The sequence below is a fragment of the Canis lupus genome, chromosome 14 (assembly GCF_048164855.1).
Source record: "Canis lupus baileyi chromosome 14, mCanLup2.hap1, whole genome shotgun sequence".
NCBI lineage: Eukaryota > Metazoa > Chordata > Mammalia > Carnivora > Canidae > Canis > Canis lupus.
This window is the reverse complement of record NC_132851.1, coordinates 23,169,788-23,183,775: the sequence shown is the minus strand read 5'-3', so window position 1 is coordinate 23,183,775 and position 13,988 is coordinate 23,169,788. Positions and strand designations below refer to the sequence as shown.

At 50.2% G+C, this 13,988-nt stretch overlaps 1 protein-coding gene and 1 long non-coding RNA gene across 4 annotated transcripts in view; one reads left to right on the top strand and one right to left on the bottom strand.

Annotated features, from left to right (window-relative positions):
• ZHX2 (zinc fingers and homeoboxes 2) overlaps positions 1-13,988 on the bottom strand; it is a 161,647-nt gene that overhangs the window by 100,185 nt on the left and 47,474 nt on the right. The gene's annotated exons all lie outside the window — the stretch shown is intronic.
• Positions 8,905-10,013, top strand: LOC140603785 (uncharacterized). Its single transcript, XR_012006774.1, has 2 exons — positions 8,905-9,040; positions 9,273-10,013. It is a non-coding gene; the product is annotated as an uncharacterized lncRNA (long non-coding RNA).

Below are 13,988 nucleotides of genomic sequence, written 5' to 3'. Positions count from 1 at the left end.
AATATGCCATTTATGGAACAGACCACATTGCCAGGTCTAGGAAGGTACGTTCTTCCTCCCTGTGCCCCCCACCCCCCCGCCCTCATCTAAGTAAGCACTGATGATGCACAGAAGCACAAGAGTCCTGAGGGGCTCCGGAGTCTCCTGCTGCTGGCTCGTGGTTCAAAGAGCCACAGAGTTGTCTTGTTGGGCTGGCATGGTGTTTTAAAAAAACAATGAGGAGTCAGAATGCCCTGTGCTCCACGCATGCTCCACTCCTTCCATAAAGCCATACCGTTCCCTGCTGTCCTGTGTCCCTCGGATTCCCAGGCTGCGTTAGGTGCTGGTGACACTCTGTGAGCTGTGCTAGAATGGAGAGAGGAACAGGGTGCCTTAGGACAGAGTGATGCCTGGATGGGGAGAAGGGCATGGAAGACGGTGGGTCTGCATGGAAGAGGCTGCATGAAGATGGAAGAGGCTGCATGAAGAAGTGGCTTTGGCCTGCTCTCTGAAGGACGGGTGGGATATCACCAATCACAAGTGGGAGGGAGTGTGAATTCCAGGGAGGGGAGAGCGGGGTGAGGTCCAGAGGAAGGGCAGGGCCTGAGCAGGTGGTTGAGAGTGGCTGCCAGTGAAGTCAGTAAAGCTAGTGTGTGGGCCGGAGGGGCAGAGGCAGGGGTGCAGAGGGGCCCTACATGCCACACCAAGGAGACTGGACATCCTGTTCAGGAGGGATGACCAGGAGTCCTCCAAGGCTTCAGCCAGGGAGGGGGACATCAGACAACCTGTGTTAACCACATAGATGCTGGGTTTACCACTTTCTAACTGTGGGACTGTATGCAGGTGTCAGCTCGGGGCTGTGTGGCCTCAGGCATCTCATCTGTAAAATGGGCATCATAATGCTATATATCTCAAAGGGGTACTGTGGGGAGTAGAGGCAAACAAACGTGAAAGCCCCTAGCATAGTTCCTGACACACCGAAGGCACTCAATAAAAGATAGCTATCTTTGTGATGGGTATTTATTACCAATCTAGTGGTGGCAACAGCGTAGGAGGCAGCTGGGAGCAATCAAAGGTATTTGCTAAGATGATTACAGTAAAGTAGGAAAAACCCTGAGGAAGGACCCAGGAAACACTCGTAGAGGCAGGAGGAGGGAAATGTGACCTTGAGATCAGCCTTCTCAACTTGTCTATTTCCTCATCTGTAAAATGGGACTCTCCCTGCCTGTCCACACAGGGTTTATGTGTGAATAAAATGAGAAAAGAGATGTGAGGCTGCTTTGAAGTGAACACCAGGCGACCCTGAGGGTTTCATTTTCCTTTTCCCATACAGAGGGGAAAGACGTCCAAGGGGGGGATACACACTTGTGGGTTCCTACTTCTGCAAAACGTCAAGGCAAGAAAAGTAGCAGATGCCAGGACCACAAGATGCGAGCAAGGACCCGATTGGGCAGGAGCCCACATCTTGGACCTTTCCTTGGGATCTCCTCGGTTCCGCCCTGCTTGCATTCACACCAGTGACTCAAAACTGCTACCATATTCTCAGCCTCAAAAGCATGGATTTTTCAAGCTGGAAATAGTTAGGATTGAGTACATTCCCCACAACTTACAGCTGAAGCTGAGTCATGAAAGAGAGCTGGGACAGACAACCTGTGTTCCTATCCAGGCTCTGCCTTTGATTGGCTGTGTGACCTTGGCCAAGTCATTTAACATCTCTGTGTCTGGGATTAACTGTGGTTATTAAGAGTGCTTATTCCCAAGAGTGGTTTGGGAAATTAAATGAGTCAATAAGTATAAAGCTTGGAATGTGCCTAGCACCTGGGAGGAGAGCTACTATTATTATTAAGGCCATGGGGTATTTGAGCAGAGGAGTTGGAAATGCGCTCTTTGCACGGCCACACACCAAAATATTTGATTCTAATCAATACACCATGTTTACTGAAGGCAGAAAAATGGACTAACCTGTTTTGGAATAAAGGGCACATTCATGTGTGTCCCATTTCTGGAACATTCCAGGCTACCAAAATCTGGCAGTAGCATAATAGAACAGTGATGCTTTGTAGACACCCTTCTTATGACCTGACATTGTGTCATCCAGGGAGGCAGCAAAATGGAAATCAAAATTAAAAAAAAATCAAACAAGAAGGCGACCCAAAGCAATGCAGAGCAATCTGCTCCTCTAGGGCTCAGCCACTGTCATTCTGGTACTTCTACGTAGCACATTTCCACTCCCAAAGGTCTTTCACCTAGTCTTTTATTTTGGCCTCATGACAGACGGTGATTCAGAAAGTGGGTTCTGGAGTGAGACTAGTTAGCTCAGATCCTGCTACCACTCACCGGTCGGGCTGCCGGGGGACACGTATTTACTCTCTCTGCACCTCCGACAAGTAAGGATAGAACCACAATGCTGTCACTTGTTGTTGGGAGATATGAGGTCATGCAGGCAAAGGCAGGGTCCAGCCTGTAATAATCCCCTCACCCAGGAAACGTTTATCCCTCGGCTAACATGGGCCGGGGCTGGGGATTCCAGGGACCACATTCCCACCTTTCATGCAGTAGAGAGTAAAGGGGAAAAGCGGGCAGTTCAACAAACAAATAAGCGTATAATGTCAAACATGTTGTGTGCTTTATAGGAAAAGCAGGGTAAGGGAAGGGGATGTATGGTAGTGCTAGTTTAGCTCTGACCCCCATAGGGTCTTCCCTTCAAGGGAGTGCTTTTAAGCAGAACCTGAATGAAACCAGGGAGAGAACCACAGACAGCTGAGAAAGAGTGTTCTAGGCTGAGCAAGCAGCAAGTGCAGACGCAAGTGCATGTGTGTTGTGTTTCAGGCTAAGCCAGAAAGCCAGGTGGCAGAGGGCAGGTGATGGTGCAGGGCCTTGTGGGTTGTCACAAGGGCTTTTGCTCTGAGTGAGACGGGGGACCCTGGGGACCGGTGATTGATGGAATCTGATCTATGGTTTTAAAAAGTAGCTGTGGGGAGGGTAGACAGCCATGGGGTGTGTGCAGGAAGGGCAGGGGGCAAGAGGTGAGGTCAGCCAGCAGTCCTGCAGTGGTCCACTCCAGAGGTGATGGGGGCGAGAGTGGGGCAATGGTGGGGGAGGTGCAGGAAGCAGCACCATTCAAGTGGCTGCGAGCAGGTGCCATTCCCATGCACCGAAATGAGGCGGGTGCCCCTTTGAGGGTGCAACATGGTGCTCCCTGAAGGCAATGGGGGCTCTGTGAGGATTATGACAGGAGCAGACTGTGAATGTCTGCTGTGCACTGGGCACTGGTTGAGGGACTTTAGTCATTCACAGTGGATGCAATTGTGCCCCTCCAAACAACATATCCATGTCCTTGTGTCCAGAATCTGTGAACATGGCCTGATTTGGAAAGAGTCTTTGCAGGTATAATTAAGATCTCAAGGTGAGATTATCCTGGATTATCCCCAGATGAGCCTAATCTACTGACAGGTGTCTTCATAAGACACTCAGAAGAGAGATACATAGACGGAAGAGAAGGTGACGTGAAGACAGAGGCAGAGCTTGGAGTGACACAGCCACAAGGAATGCCAACGGCCTCTAGAAGCTGGAAGAAGCAAGGAAAAATTTCTCCTAGAGCCTCCAGAGGGAGCATGGCCCTGCTGACACCTGATTCATGAGCTCCAGAACTGCCAGAGATGAAATTTCTGTCGTGTTAAACCACGAGATTTGTGGTCATTTGTTACAACCACAGGAAACTAATACAACAAGGAAAACCAGGCACAGAGAGGTGAAGTAATTTGCCCAAAGTCACACAGCAAGTGAGCTGCAGACCTGGAAATGTCTGGCTCCAGAGGTAGGTCCTGTTAACCCTGTGTCTGCAGTGACCAAGTGGAGAGCAGAGCCACAAGGATGTGCCACGGGCTGGAGCTGGGGAATGACAGCCCCAGGCTCCCTGGGGCCTCAACAGGGAGGTCCGATGTCTTTCCTGCTCTCGATCCCCACCTCTCCACTTGGAAAACCCCAGAAAGGCCTCTGTCCAGCCACTGCACGGCTCCTTGGCAGCCACCGCAGGGACCCAGGGCTTTGCTGGGAATTCTGTGCAATCTGGTGATTTCAGTTTACAGCTGCCGGGTCCCCACGCAAGTGGCCACGAGAACACCCTGGTGGGGCAGCGGCCTCCGTAAACAGATTTCAGCGGTGCCTCTGGATTCATAACAGTCACTCGGGACCTGTGGCTGGTCTGGGTTTCTAAACCGCCTCCTCTTTCCGTGATACACACACTGAAAATCTCCTGGCTCCAACTCCACCCGGGCCGGGAGGACAGGATGGAGAGAGGAGGGGGCTGGGGCAGGGTGCCCGGGCAGCTCCGGAGCCCCCGTGGGGCCTGCATTAACAGAGATTGTCAATTTCCTCTCCCTCCAGTGCCCAGGAAAATATTTTACTGGACAAAAACCAAAATATTGGGGATCCAGGGAAAACATCCTCCCTGACCTCCACTGCCTACCCCCTGACCCCCCTCCCCGCCTTGTCAAATTTTCATCATTTTAACAGAGATCGACAGTGGGGCCTGCGAACGGGGCGCACGTCCCTTCCCACACAAAACCATGTCATTAGAACACTTAATGAGGAGAGGTCAGTTAATTTGGGGGGTGGGGTGGGAATCGGGGCAGGGGGAGGTGCTCTCTTTATGAAGAATAAAATAATTAAATTCAGGTCAGTGGAGGGAGTCACTGGGCTGAAACAAATTCGGGGGCCCGTGAGGGACAGCAGGAGTTAGAGGGATGAGGGTTGTGTCTGCTTCCAAGCAGGACTGTCTTTTTGGGGGTGACCGGTTCTGCAGAACTTGTACCCCCTCGACCCCCAGCAGACATATACACAGATACAATGAACACACTTTGGCTAGAAGATCATGAGCTTTTACCCAAAGGCTCGCTCACTTGTTAGTTCCTCTTTGTGAATGAATTTTAACCACACTCACAGAAGTGACTGAGCCCAAAGTGGACCTTTGTTTCAAGGCTCCCCATGGCAGACCTTTTACTTTTAGCTCAGTGATGTGACCCTTGCTTAAGACATGTTTGGAAGCCATTTTCTGGAGTGGTCTTCACTGTCGGGTCATCAGGCAAAAAGTATAAACCAGGCACATTATTGTGTGACTGGCACTTACTCTCAACACCTGTTCCTTCTGCAACTGTATTTCTCAGGGAAGTCACATTCCTGGTTCCACAGGCAGGACAGGTGGAAACCACCTTCAAAGGACATTGATTTGGCAATATCAAGGCTAAGGAGGCAGTGGGGGGGGGGGTGTTGGGGGCTGGGACGTTCTGAGCCACTCACCACCTTTGGAATAAGAGGGGAGCTCCCCAAGGGGATGACTTGGATAAGCACACCACTCACTTGCAAAGGTGGGTTCTAGGGGTGCTTACTGTGATTATTTTTTAGAAGTCAGTGATATAATGTCATGGCACGTGCTCTGGACTTGGCACCAGACCAGGAACACAGGGCAAGGAGGGTCACAAGGTATAAGATGAGGCCTTTGGATCTAGGAGCCAAGACTCACAAGGGAGGAGTCACCTGTGGCCGATGAGGTCATGTGCCTTTCCATGGTGCTCAGGATGGCTCCCCTGCAGAAGCCCATTGGAGAAGAGTGCTGGGAGGGTGGGCGTCAGGGAAGGAGGTGGTGGAGGCGGGCTTGCCCCCAACTTTGGAGAATGGGGAGGAGTGAAAGATGCCAGGCAGACTGGGGGCACCTGGGGCAGGGGGCAGTGGGGAGAGGACAGGCTCCAAGCTGTCCTGGATGGGCGGTGCCCCACATCAGGTAGAAGGCCAACTTGCAAGGGACAGGTGTGGCAATTGCTGGTTGATGGGAAAGAATTTCAGGGGGACTGAGTCCTGTCATCAGCCTTCCCATCCCACTGAACATCACTTTGGAACACAGATTCCTTTTGAGAGTGGCATCCAGGAACGTCACGGAGCGTACACCCCAGGAACACACTCTGCTACCAAGTGTGTCCATCACAGCCACATGGTGCCTCAGTCTCTCCAGCCAAAAACTAATCATAAAAACAACAGCTAACAGTCATGCACCAGGCCCTGTTCAGGTGCCTTAACTCTTTCAATGTAATACTACTATTATGATAATTTTACATGCTCTTGGGTACCACCTTCCTTGGCCTCTCAAATAGAGCTGAACACACCACGTATCTTACCTCAGAGATTTTCTCGAGGCTAAAATAAAATAACGAGGTCTTCTAATTAAATGGAAGTCTGCAAAAGCTTGTTGATGTCATTATAATTTTACTAGGCTTCCTCTACTCAGAAGCCACCACAGGGTAAAGGTTATTTAAGGCCTGAGTACAACATAAAAAAAAAAAAAAAAAAAAAAAAAAAAAGAATTACTTTCAAATGTTAGCTGAGGAAAGATCCCATGGAGATTGGCAAAAGAAAAAGTTAGCGAAAGCCTGAAACGTTAGAAGGTAGGACATTGGGGTTTTTTGTTTGTTTCTTGTATCAGGCCCAATGTTCTGAGAAGGCGTCATGAATGGCTCCCTGGTTCCCTGGTGGCAGAAGGAACACAGCGCCTTGCCAGGGGCAGCATTCTTTACAGACAGGCTGCTGGGGATGGGCCTCAGCTCACCCTGCTCATTGAAAGCATTTATTCAACACCCAGGAGCAAGTGAATCCGGACCAGCTCTTTGCCATCAGAGGGCCAAGTGTTTGGGGAAATATATCCTCCTTCCCAAAATAAATGCAAATGGATCTCCTGATACCCCTCCCCCAGCTCTGAAACCTGTGCCTCTGTGGGTGTCCAACCATCAACCACCGGCCAACCCAACATGGAGTTGGGCACCATCTTTGGTTCCCCTTCTCCACCAGCATTCACATCTAGTCCACCGTGAGTCTAGCTGGTGACCTGCACATTTCCAACCCATCCACTTCTTGTTCCCCCTGCAAGCACCACATCTCTTCCCTGAACTTCCATAGCCACCTTTGAGCGACTTCCCTATTTCCACTTTGGTTGTTTCTCCCCCCACCCCCAAGCCGGGAGAGGTCTTCTAAAAGTGTGCAGACTGCAACAGTCTGCTGCTTCCACCTTTGAAGGCTTTCCTCTGAACTCAGGACAATCCACATTCCCTTACTAAGTCCCAAAAGGCTTGGTGGGATGTGGCTGCTGTCTGCCTTCCTTCTCCTATGGTGACTCTCCTCCTGACACCCCATTTCCTCGCCCGCGGAATGCGTGACACAACATCTACCTTCCAGACCTACCATCTAGGCCAGTTGTGAGGCCAGCAGACGTGGGGATTATAAAAAAGTGCTTTGTAAATTAGAAAGTGCAGCATAATGTAACCTCACTCCCATTTACAATTGGGCTTTTGTGTTTTTACTCATTTTCATGGTTTCCAGCTCTGTTTGTATCAGTATCTTTTCATTGTCTGGAATTTTATATCCTTTTCAGATATAAGGATATTTATGCACACGAGGTAGTATTGAAAGCTACCACGAGAGCATCTCAGTGTTCCAAAGATAACAGCTTAGCTATGGAGTGCTCAACACTCGGACAATATTTGTTCTTCCCTGGGTAGAAAATTAGAGTTTTAACTATGCAGCCAGATTGCTGGAGGCCTAGTGAGATCTCATTTTAATGATAAACCAGTCAATTCCCTTATGAGCATGATACAGCAATCACATGATCTCCAACATCCCTCTAACATTTGCCTTAGTGGCAGATAATGTTTATTAAGCTGCTACTTTGTGTCCGTCCCCTGTATTCACACACTTTTTCTGCTTTTCTGTTGTAAAGGTAAAGCCTCACATCAATGTTAAGGGCTCTTATTATCGTTCAGATGAGGAAGCCAAGCTTAGGAAGGTTAAGTAACTTGCCCAAGGTCACACTGCTAGTAAGAAACAGGGTTCTGGTCCTCTGGCTGGTTTTTTAGAGAGAGATGGAGTGCGCAAACAGTCGGAGTATGGGTAGAGGGAGAGAGACTTTCAAGCAGGTGCTGTACTGAGCCTGGAGCCCGATGCGGCCTCAATCACATACAACCACTAGATCATCGTCACCTGAGCCGAAATCAAGAGCTTGGATGCTCAACGAGCCATCCAGGCACCCCCCTCTGGCTGTTTTAATAGCCCATGTTCTTCGTTCCACCCTCTCCATGTGTTTGGGGGCAACAGGCCGGGGAATGTGTATATTTGTGGGAGCGGAACAGGGATGATAAGGGGCTGGGGGCTTCGGCAGGTACAAGGCCTCAAGCCCACAGACGCCAAGGAGTTTGGGCAAAAGTTCTCCTTAACTTAAAGCTTCACTCCTTCGTGTCTAATTACGAAATAACTTGCCAAGTTAGATAATGGCCAGTAGATTTCCCCAGGATCAGTGAAAAGGAGTATAATTCTCTCCCGTGAAGAGCAATCATGGCCTTTTTGCTATTTAGACCAAGAAATATATGTGTGTGTGTCTGTGTGTGAGACAGAAACAGAGAGAGATACTTGCACACACAAAGAAAACCATAGTCGTCAGTCACAAAGCTTTGTTTCAGAAGCACACGAAGGTGCTCCAGCGAGAGGGTCCCAGAATCTTCCTTCTGCCTCTCTGCTCTCTTCACTCACCATTTGCAAAACAATCACCCACAAGGAGACAGCAACCAGGAGCACAGCCTGCTTCTACTTCTAGGTCTGCTCTTTTGCCCTGAAAGTGCTGTACAACCTCTGGGCCTTGTTTTCTCATTACCAGAGTGAAACATCTAGATCTCTAGAATCCCTTCCAGCTCTCAGATGGGAGGGATGCTTTTAAATCTGGGACCTCTGTTCTTTCACCACCCCTCCGAAGAGCTGGGCAGGTCAGACTGGCCGCATGACGCTTGGAGAAGGTGCCATGGTTCAGCGGCAGATCTTGGACTAGAGCTGTTACTTTCAATGCCAATTCCAATGTCAGCTGACTCTACCACGCTGGCTTCAGGGGTGCATGTCTATCCTAAAACAGAAAGGATAACACTGAAGCCACCGCGTGGAGGCCTCTGGCCACCCTGAGAGATCCGTGTCTGAGAGCAGTTCCTGTTCTCCTGCCCTCCTTCCTTCCTTTTCTCCAGAGCGAAGAGCACAGGTAGGAGAAGTAGGAGATACTGCAGGAAAGGCATGCAGGGCTTCGAGAACTTCCTGAGATCCCTGCCAGATGTAAAAAATAACCGGGGGAAAAAAAACCAAAACCACACACACAAGCATGAACTCTGTGTGTGTGTTGGTGACTGGTGAGAATTGAGATTGAAGTCTGGAACAAGCCCTCATGGCCACTGTATTTGCTCCTTAATCACTCTTATATTTCTTCCCCAATCCAGGAATTTCCTATTAAATGATGGATGAACCTTCATGAGTTGGGGGGGAAAGAAACTCCTCAGCGAAGACACACTGGAGTTTAAGCCGTGACACAACCTTCTCTGTCTGTATCTGCTGAATGTTTCCAGGGATCCCAGGCCAACAGTCCTCCTCCAAGGCCCTCAGAGGCGAACAGAACGTCGGCCAGGCCAGAACCCAGGCAATACCCCACCAGGCTGGGGGTTTTCTGAGATCTGGAAGCAGACCCCCATGTTTACCCAGGGAGCTCTGACAGCTATAGATGCAACACCCCCCGGGGGACACAAGCAGTCCCCTAGAAGTGGGCTAAATGAAGAGGAGGGACAGCCGTGCTGTCCTGCAGGTGTGGGCCAAAGGCCACCGGCAGAACTAATGAAAGGCTCCTCCAGCCAGAAGTAACACCCCCAGCCTGTGTGGTGAACCCTCTCTGAACCTGGCTTAAAATTCCTGTAATAGAAGCACTCATGGCTAGAACAGTGCAGAGAGGCCTCGTGCAGTAAGGAAAGCTGCTCCAGAAAGTCCTCATCGCACCGGTAGGATGTGCAATCCTAGATGAGCACTCGATCCAATGGGTCCTTGAATTCTGAATCTGCAAATCCTATACGATGATGAGAATCACCGACTGCAGATGTCAAGCATGGGGCCTGGCAGGTAGCGTGTGTCAGAGTGAACAGTAGCTGCTGTTATAATTATCTAAATAAATCTGAAGGTCTCTGCTAAAAAAAGTTCATGTGCTGACAGGGCTTCTCCGTGAGTAAAGATCCCCTTGCTGGCTGCTAGCTGGGCTCTCAGGGCACGAGCTAGGGCAGTGGGGTTCTCAAAGTGTGGCCCCTGCATCACCTGGGAATTTGCTCAGAATGCAAATCGGTGGGTTCTATTCCTGAACTAATAAATCAGAAATTTTGGGGCTGGGGCTCATTTTATAAGCCCCCCACTGACTGCACTCCCTGCTAAAGTTTGAGGGCTACCGAGCTGAGGCACACATTGTCAGGTCTAGTTGATGGTCAGAATTTCCTAGGGGTGGTCAGGGGAGAAAGGAAGGTCCCAGGCCCGTCTCCCAGGAATCCTCAGGTTCTGGGATGTGGCCTGGGGTTCAGCATTTTAACATGCTCCCTGGGTGATTCCATTGAGCTAGAGGTTGGGGAGTAGAAAGCCCAGGGGCTAGAAGGAATCCAGGACTGGGGGTGGTGAGGGGAGGGACCAGGGGCTGAGACAGAAGAAAATGCTGAACGCCAAGGTTCTGATCCCAGCACTACAGGTTTACGAGATGGGATCTTCTACCACCTACTCATTTTCTGACCAGGGATCCTAAGTCTCAAAGAGAAGTAACTATTCTAAATCCTTGCAACCCATACTTTGGCAGAGCTGGAGACCCACGCCAGGGGCCTTCCTTCGGAAGCCAGCACCCCTTCGCCATGGCTCTCCCCCTGTGCTCACTGCACACGGTGTGTCCCTCTCAGTCAAGCACTGAATCCAGGCCCCTTTCCCAAGGCTTGACCCTAAGGGGAACTTCCAGTGGAATTGGAATCACACCTCAGGTTTAAGTGCAAATTTAGTCTCACTCCCTAAGTAGCTGAGCCACCAAGTCACCCTCCCGAGGCCTCAGTTTCCACATCTCCGAAATGGAGAGAAGTGCCAACCTCACCAAGCCACTGAGCAGGTCAAGTAAAATCATACAGTTGAAGGCACTTTCCAGCTGTCAGCTGCTGCCACAAAGGGGCTAAGAAGAAAGAGGAGGACTCACTGTGATTTCTTATCTAGAAGCACTTACAGAAGAGCAACCAGACAACACTGAAGCGCTTAGCTCCACGCCAAGTATGAGGTGACACCTGAGCTTAGGGGCCTTTGCTCAAACCTTCCTCTGCCTGGGTGCACTTGCCCAAACCCGTATGTGCACGAATCCCCCTGTGATTCGGTTCACAGTCTGCCTGACTTTCCCCCCTGGTGAGCCAAGGGAAGGCAGGAAGTGATGCTTGATCAGTTTTGTGCTCCCTCTTCCCCCTGCCCCCCACAGAACGTCTGGCATCTCAAAGGTGTGCTCAGAAAGAAGGCTTCTGGTAGGGAAGCTTTAGAGATCCGGGGTTTTTCAGGTGGGCAGATGCCTCAGAGAAGTCCTGTAATAAATGCCCCCGCTGGAGCCAGTGCAGCGGGGTCGAGCACTTCCACCCAGCCCGAAGCCACCAGCCAACACCAAGCTCTTCCTTGGGCTTCCCTGTGACCGTCACCCACCCACCGCCCGAGGTTCTCAGGTTCCTGCAGAGTGTGGTCAGGTGAAGGCAGGAAGGGCAGAGAGTGAAACAGGACCCTCAGCCCCCTTCCCCCGAAGCCACACCTAAAGCTACTAAATGGGGACACCTGGGTGGCTCAGTAGGTTAAGCACCTGCCTTTGGCTCAGGTCATGATACTGGGATCCTGGGATTGAGCCCTGCATCAGGCTCCCTGCTCGGCTGGGAGTCTGCTTCTCCCTCTCCCTCTGCCTCTCCCCCTGCTTGTGCTCTCTCTCTCTCTCTGTCAATTCAATGAATAAAATCTTAAAAAAAAAAAAATAAAGCTACTAAATGAAAAAAAAAAAAAAAGACAACGTTAACCAAGCAGCAGGCATGCAGTAAATGCTCAGGAACCCAAACAAGGGTTTCTGGGATCTGGTTCTTTCTCTGGTTTCTCCTTGTTTTCCTGGTCCCAAGGATTAAAAGAGGCGTGCAGAGGGAATGGGGCACTTTGGGATGAAAAGCTCTAGTTTTAGCACTTTTCTTCTACTCTGCCACAGTGAGCTGTGTGACCTTGCCTAAGTCACGTAGGTCATCCCGGCCTTGCTTTGCTCCCTTTGAAATGGGAATTGGGTGAATGAGGAGCTACTGGGTTGTTTTCCCCTAAAGGATACAGCAAACGATACAGCCAATGTTGTAACTGTCACTGGTCCAGAAAAGCAGAATGGGTTCAAGGCTGGCACAGAGTCCTACCTGTGGCCCTTCCATGGAATACTGACAATAACAATGACAGGAGAGGCTCATCTTTACTGAGTCTGTGCTGTGCGCCAGGCACTGGACAGGCACTTTTCATTCATTATGTTGTTCAACCCTCACAGTGGCCCTTTCTGGCAGACACCATCCTTAGTCCCATTTTACAGGTGGGGAAACTGATGTGCCAGGAAGTTAAAGCTGGGATTGTGGACAGGTGAGGGAGGGAGGCAGGGTCCGAACTCAGGCTGTCAGAGTCCAGAGCCCACCTCCTTTCCCGCCGTACCCAACTGAACCCAGAAATCTGTTTCCACACTTAGGAGAGATCGAAAGATCTAGAAAGGCCATTAAAATAACCAATCGTTTTGATTGACCACTGTTGGAGCAGGCACAAATCCAGTCTGTTCAGTTATTCCCAGTATAGAAAACACATCTCAGGGGCTTGGTTTAAACAGAGGGGCAGGGCACCTGGGTGGCTCAGGTGGTTAAGCATCTGCCTTGGGATCAGGTCATGATCCGAGAGTCCTGTGATCAAGTCCCAAATCCAGCTCCTTGCTCAGCAGGGAGTCTGCTTCTCCCTTTGCCCCCTTCCCCTCCCGTGTTCTCTCTTTCTCTCACTCAAATAAACAGATAAAATCTTTAAGAAATAATAAATAAATAAATAAATAGGCGGAAGAGGTGCCCTGGAGGCAGCCCAGGCTTCAGAGCTGGGCAGCCTGATTGTAGTCCCTCAGCTGTGGTCAGAAAGCCCCTCTGGAGTCCACCTCCTATCAGTCAGACCTGCTGGAAGGTTCCCGCCCTCTCTACCTCACAGGTCTGGCCCAGATTAGCAGAATCTCATCAGTACCTACCCTCTCCACATGCCAAATTTTAAAAGATTCTGTCTCTCGCCCATTAATTAGTTTCTCCATTAATAAACGAAGCACTTAAAAAAAAATAAACGAAGCACTTGAATAACTGCAGGAGTTTCTGATCACAACAAGGTGACCAATGTTATTCAATTCTAGCCCAGAGAAAAAAAACAAAAAACACCCCCGCAGGCCCCCCGTCACCACCCCATGATATTTTTAGGCAGCCAGTGCCACCGTATCCTGGGTACTGTACAATTTCCACTGGTTTCTGGAAAGAGTGACTCTCATGATGTTAACTTTTAGGAAAACACTGGCTTAAACAATTTCTGAGGTCTCTTTCAACACCAAGTTCATCAGGTCTACGCAATCGATGATGTGTGCACGTGTGCTCTGGTCCTCGTGCATGTGTCCCCGCTGTGCTGACTTTGTTGGCTCAACGCTAGAAGTGCAGAAGCCCGGGGAGGAGGACCCCTTGGAGTCTGAAGGAGGTCAGCTGAGGATACCGGACGGGCAGGCCTCCGCCACTTCACACAGAGGGTGGAGAACGCATGAAACTTGCTGGCCCGGAGAGGCTGTACCAGCTAAAAATATAAACCGGTTCAGGAAGGGCTGAGAGGAACCAAGGGAGGAGTGGCTGACAGGTGAGGGGTTCAGTAGGTGCAGGTCTTGTCCTGTGCTCCCACCATGGTGAGCCCTGTTAGTGACCGAAGGCTCGGCTGGGGAGAACTCGGATGGTCCCCCTGACAGCATCGTTCATGTTGATTAAAAAAGGGGAGATTAAAAAAGGAGAACAAAAAAAGAGGGCATTTGATAGTATCCTGCTTCATCATTTAACTTCTACGACCAGAAAAAAAATCCATCGTTAACAAAGTCTGACCAATTTTTTGGGGGA